Consider the following 6,000-nt stretch of genomic DNA (forward strand, 5'->3'; position numbering starts at 1 on the left):
GGAGTGCTTGTGGGTTTTTCCAAGGACAAGGGTCACGCCCCCTTCCTTAGGACAGGCCTTGAGGTAGAAGCTGCTGTTATTTATTTATTTTTAAAAATGGAGTCACATCAGTTTGTCACACAGCTGCCAGGTCCTCAGTCAGGCGCTGGTTTATGTTAGTCCCTTGCTCCCAAGCCCTCTTTGATTCTCTGATGCCTGACACTCGGTGCCTCAAGATATCGTGACTCTCTCACCACCACGGCAGAGCCTCATGCCCCCTCAGACGCGGGCTCCCCTCTGCCTTTCCCTCTGCTCCTTCAGCCCCTCCTGGGCACCTGCCCAGGCTCACCAGGGCTCAGTGCCCCGAGTCTCACTTCCTCAGACGTCCTAGTCATCTCTGCGAATTCCAAACACTGTAAAGTCACAGACACAGATGCTTCTCAGCTCTGTCCACCCCTGGGGAAGAGGTCACATCCCTGGAGAGCCTACCACAGGCTCGTTCCTGAGGGACATCTGGAGTGTGTGCCCCACACTGCCCACCCTGGAGAACCCACTGTCAGTGGACAGGAGAATGCTGGAGGAGACGCAGAGAAGCAGGGACATGACTCCACAGCCCTGCCACTCCCTGCTGTCCTCCAGAGTGGATGCCATGCTCCCTTGCCCACTGAGTCTCCTGCATGCACAGAGCCTCATTTCTTCTGGTCTGAACACACTTGTGGGAGCCCTGGGAGGAAAGCACTGCTGTTACCAGGGGCTTCAGCCTTGTCCGAGGGCAACGTGACATCCGGGAGGTCACAGCTCTTGGTGGGGCCCAGTGGAGCCCTGCACAGGGAGGGTAAAGGGCAAATGTGGGCCTATAATCTCAGAGAGCCCATGGGGCAGGGCGGCCACAACACACAGTGGCAGGGGACTGGGAGGATGGAGGCTGCAGTCCTCAGTGGCTGTGGAGGCATGAAGAACAGCAGCCTCAAGAGTCAGAACTTAGGAGTGCAAGGGAGGACCTCAGCACCGTCCACTCAGCAGCCGCCCTAGAACCAGCTACCAAGTGTCCCTCAGGCCTAGGCCCCTGCACCTGCCCACAGCACCATTAACGTGTTTTGATTCTTCCAAGCACTCTCTTGGGTAAGTACTCTCACTACATAGCAGAAGTGGTCATTGGCTCAGGAAGTAAAGTGCTTTGCCGGTAAGTGATGGGGTCCAGATACAGTCCCAGGCAGCCTGGCTCCAGAGTCTGGGCCTTAACCATTACTGTCCCCCTTGGTGATCATCTTGCAAAGAATAGAAACCGTCATTAGTGCTGAATGACAACTTGCTAAGTACCCACCTTGGACTTAGTAATTTGGTGGGCATAATTGTGTGTGCCAAGAAGTGTAGGCAGGTCACTGCCCTCAGGACTTCATGATCTTGGTGAGAGTTGAGAAAGATGGCTGTAGAACCCGTTTGCAGCACCATCTAATAAAACGCACGGTACTGCCTACCAGAAAGGCTGGTGGGTAACAGATGGGACGCGCTAGATGCCTGCTGGGCCGGGGGAGTAGCTCTGGGGTAGAGCGCCTGCTAGCACTGTCAGGGCCCTGGACCGCTCCCCAGCTCCACAGAAAAAAAAGAAATGGCAACACCCTGTTGAAATTTACATTCCTGAGGAGCTGTGAATCCTGGGCAGTCTGGACTCCTGCTGTGGTACCACCAGTATCCTCAGGTTGAGTCTGCTTTCCTGCTGCATTGTCACTGCCCCCTGCCACCCCCACAGAGACTTTGTCACCCCGCATGAAGCAGAGTGCTCCTTTAGTTATTCTGAATTGGGCGTCAGGCCATTTCATTCCTTTGTTAAGTCTTCACAGTTTACTACTTTGAGTGTTGGGGGTGTGTGTGTTTGATCTTCATAGAAAAATTAATAACTTTTATTATCCCTTTGGAGTTTGTGGATAATTACTGAAGATTCAAAATGGGATAATTTTCACAGTACAAGTACTATAGAAAAACAGCCTCCTGGCCTTGCTCTGAGCAGGAAAGCCCACCACGCCCTCTGCTGGCCCAACTTGGGATGACTGCAGAACCTGAGAAGGTTGAAAGGTGAGAGGGAGGAAGGGTCTTGAGTACACACCATGCAGTGCAGTGCCTGAAGAGAAAGTCTGGAACAACCAAACCATGGAGGTGAGTGGTCGGATGCATTATGATACCCACATGATGGACTATCACTCAGCTACTAAATGTGAAGACATAAAAAGAAACACTAATTCTACCCATAAAAATAAATAATAAACGATGATGTACAAAATTACTTAGCAGAGAAATGTTCATTCTAAATTAAGTGATAATTTGAAGTCACGAAGTTGTTCAATACAAACTACAAAGTACTTTCGTTCTATGTTGGTTTTTTTTTTTTTTTTTTTTTTTTTTTTTTTTTAGGCAGGGATTTGCTTAGTGGCCCAGGCTGGCCTCAGATTCTCTGTCCTCCTGCCTCAGCCTCCCCAGTCACTGGGACTACAGACATGTGACATCATGTCCAGCTCTGAACTCATTTTTACTTCTAAAGAACAGACAGAAAAGCCAGGCATGGTGGTACACGTCTGTAATCCCGGCAGTTTGGGAGGCTGAGGCAGGATGATCGTGAATTCAAAGCCAGCCTCAGCAAAAGCGAGGTGCTATGCAACTTAGTGAGACCTTGTCTCTAAATAAAATACAAAAAAGGGATGGGGATGTGGCTCAGTGGTCAAGTGTCCCTGAGTTCAATCCCCAGTACAAAAAAAGAAAAAAGAAAAGAAAACAGAAAAATAAGTAGGATGCTAAACTGATATCCCACTGACAATGTGCATCCCAAAACACTGGTGATGGCCCCTCTCCGTGGGTACAGTGGGCATCTTTGTTTTCTTTTGATTACCTCTTTTTTTTAAATGTGTTATGATTGACACAAATACTTTTGGAAAAAAGTAAAAAAGAAATGAGGGAGGCGCTCGGCTACCAGGGCGAGGCGCGGGCGGAAGTGGCAACGCTGGCATCCCCAGAGCCTGCTGCAGGCTGCAGTGACGGCCCCGCGCTGACGCCGGCGGCGGGGGGGGGGGGGGGGGGGCGACGTGGACGCCCGCGGCGCCGGCTGGGGCATCACCGCGGGCCTCGACCCCGAAATGGCGCTGCTGGCGGAGCACCTGCTGAAGCCGCTGCCCGCGGACAAGCAGATAGAGACCGGGCCCTTCCTGGAGGCGGTGTCCCACCTGCCGCCCTTCTTCGATTGCCTTGGGTCCCCCGTGTTTACACCCATCAAGGCAGACATAAGTGGCAACATCACGAAAATCAAAGCTGTGTATGACACCAACCCAGCCAAGTTCCGGACCCTGCAGAACATCCTGGAGGTGGAGAAGGAAATGTATGGAGCAGAATGGCCCAAAGTGGGGGCCACGCTGGCACTGATGTGGCTGAAAAGAGGCCTTGGCTTTATCCAGGTCTTCCTCCAGAGCATCTGTGATGGCGAGCGTGTTACGGCTGTTGGCCGGTGACAAGTCCTTGCTTCCCCAATGTTGAAGAATAACACCAGAAAAGCACGCTGAGGCAAGGTCAGAGTAGAAATTAGAAGTTTATTAAAGGACAGCAGAAAAGACTTCTCCCTGAGGAAGAAGGGGACCCCAAGAGGTGGAATCTGTTGAAGGGCAAATGTGTTCCCCTTTTTATAGGTTTGGTGATGGAATGCAAGGGGGAAGGGTTGGGACACAGGTGGGCCAAACAAGTAATCTGGGCAGGAAGGACTTCATTATCACTTCTTTGGGATGGGCTATCTCCAAATCTGTTGGGGGCTGTTTCCTGGGTTCCATTAACATTTCTTTGGGGTGGACTTTGGCCTAGAGCCTTTCAGGGACTTCATTAACATTCCATGAGTTGTCCTGCGTTTCCCGGAATCATTGTCAGCATGGCCTCCATTTTAGATTTTACTCGGTATTAGACCCTATTTACCTAACTACACTGACTACCTAATTTTAAATCTGGCTTCAGCGGGACGAGAACCACCCCAACCTCATCCACGTCAATGCCACCAAGGCCTACGAGATGGCCCTCAAGAAGTACCACAGCTAGATTGTGCAGAAGATCTTCCAGGCCGCGCTGTACGCAGCGCCCTACAAGTGGGACTTCCTGAAGGCCCTCTCCAAGGGGCAGAACGTGACAAAGGAGAAGGCCTGGAGAAGATCCGCCTCTTCCTGGTCAACTACACGGCCACCATCGACGTCATCTATGAGATGTACACAAAGATGAACGCTGAGCTCAACTACAAGGTGTAGGCACCCCGCCCACAGCCGCATGCCAGCGCCAAGGGCCACTGGCCACCGGCCACCCACCATCCGATCACTGTGAAGCAAGCAGCGGGCCGTCTGCGTCCCCAGAGCCCCCCAGCCCAGCTGGGGCCTGCAGGCGTGGGCCCTGCTTTTAAAAGTCATTTTTTTGGGGGGGTCTATTCTAATGAAGCAATAAGTTAATGATCCTCCTTCCAAATCTCCTTTGGATTTCACCACCGGTAGACCCACTGGACCCCTGCAGTCAGTGTGAAAAAAATCAACCGTTCTAATCAAGTCCTAGGGGTTTTGGTTTTTCCCCACCAGGAGCACAGCTCTCATGAGAGGGTGGATGCCTCTCTTTATAGAGAAGCAGGTGTCCTTGGAGGATGTCGCTGAACCAAGCTATGGGTATTTTAAGGACCATGAAGAGTTGATAGGAAATTATGCAGGGTCCCTACTGCGTTGTTTCAAAAAGCAAACTGGTGTGTGTCCTTGTGTGGTGTGTGCAGCGACCTCACAGCGCGTCACTAGGAACCCTGCTCTCTGACTGGCTTCTTTCCGCCAGACAGTTTTGTTTTTTTGTTTTTGTTTCTGTTTTGTTTTTTTTAAGTAGCCGAAACCAACCAGCAAGTCTTTGATGACCAAGAGGGTGTTTCTTTTCAAGCTGTTGGGCACACACAGTTGACCACAGATGACTGTATTTGCATTCTTCTGCACGATTATTTTCTTCAGGGACAGGTTTTCCAACCTGAGAAACTACCTACCACATGAATTTCTGGAGGGGGAGATGGGAGCCCTCCAGCCCATGAGACCCCAGGAAACTCCCTGCTGCCTTAACTGTCCTTTTTGGCGCTAAAAAGAACTCTGTTTTTTAAAGTGGGGGCAAACAAAGCAACCCCAGAACCAGTGATGTGTGTTTAAAAACCCAATGAGGAACAATTGGTGATTTGTATGCATAAACTAAATGATCCTTAATAAACAAATGTCTATTTTGGAATCACAAAAAAAAAGAAAGAAAGAAAAAAAAGAAATGAGGGAGCTTTTAAAATAATCCCGAGATTGAACCATCTACTCTTACAGATATAAAAGTGGTTTTGAGTAATACTGTGACTTACCAAGGCTACATATCTAGCTAGACCAACATTAACTTTCAACTTATTGATTTTCTAAGGACTCTCGTTATTTAGTCTACCTTTTTGATGAAAAATTAATAACATTCATAATCTCAGAATTTGGTTCTTCACTGAGCGTAGTGGCTCACGCCTGGAACCCCTGTGGCTGGGAAGCCGAGGATCCCAGTGGTGGAGCACCCTGGGTTCCATCCCCAGGACCAAAAAAAAAAAAAGCCTTGGCCTTGGTTGTTCTTATGGAACTCAGTCAGGGAGGAAGCAGAGTGTCCACTCTCAGGACACACAGGGAGCTCAGCTGGAAAGACCACCCTGAGGTCAAGACTTGATCTCCTGCTGGCGCCAGAGCCCAGCCTGCCACACCTGCTCAGTTCCATTCCATCTGTGGCTTGTGTCCTGCTGTCAGGAAGGGTCCAGGGGGTTCAGGGGTTGGGGCTGAGGGGTGGGGGTGGGGTGGGGGGTGTCAGGGGTCAGGACAGAAGCCACACAGCCTGGGGAGCCTGAAGTGCGGCCACCCAGCCCTTTGCTCTCAGGGGTCATTTCAATCTCTCCAGGAGCCCTCAGCTGCATGCCAGACAGGGGTCCTGGAAGCCCCCAGGTGACCCCCATCTTTGTGTTGCCTCTGAAAGAAG

The 6,000-nt window shown here is 50.7% G+C and overlaps 1 pseudogene; it reads left to right on the forward strand.

Moving 5' to 3' along the window:
• Positions 1-3,048: 3,048 nt before the first annotated feature.
• LOC124099492 (glycolipid transfer protein-like) lies at positions 3,049-5,253 on the forward strand (annotated as a pseudogene).
• The last annotated feature ends 747 nt before the right edge of the window (positions 5,254-6,000 follow it).

The sequence above is a fragment of the Marmota monax genome, unplaced genomic scaffold, assembly GCF_021218885.2.
Source record: "Marmota monax isolate L192 unplaced genomic scaffold, Marmota_monax_Labrador192_F-V1.1 WCK01_AAM20220418_F8-fsc00086, whole genome shotgun sequence".
Taxonomy (NCBI): domain Eukaryota; kingdom Metazoa; phylum Chordata; class Mammalia; order Rodentia; family Sciuridae; genus Marmota; species Marmota monax.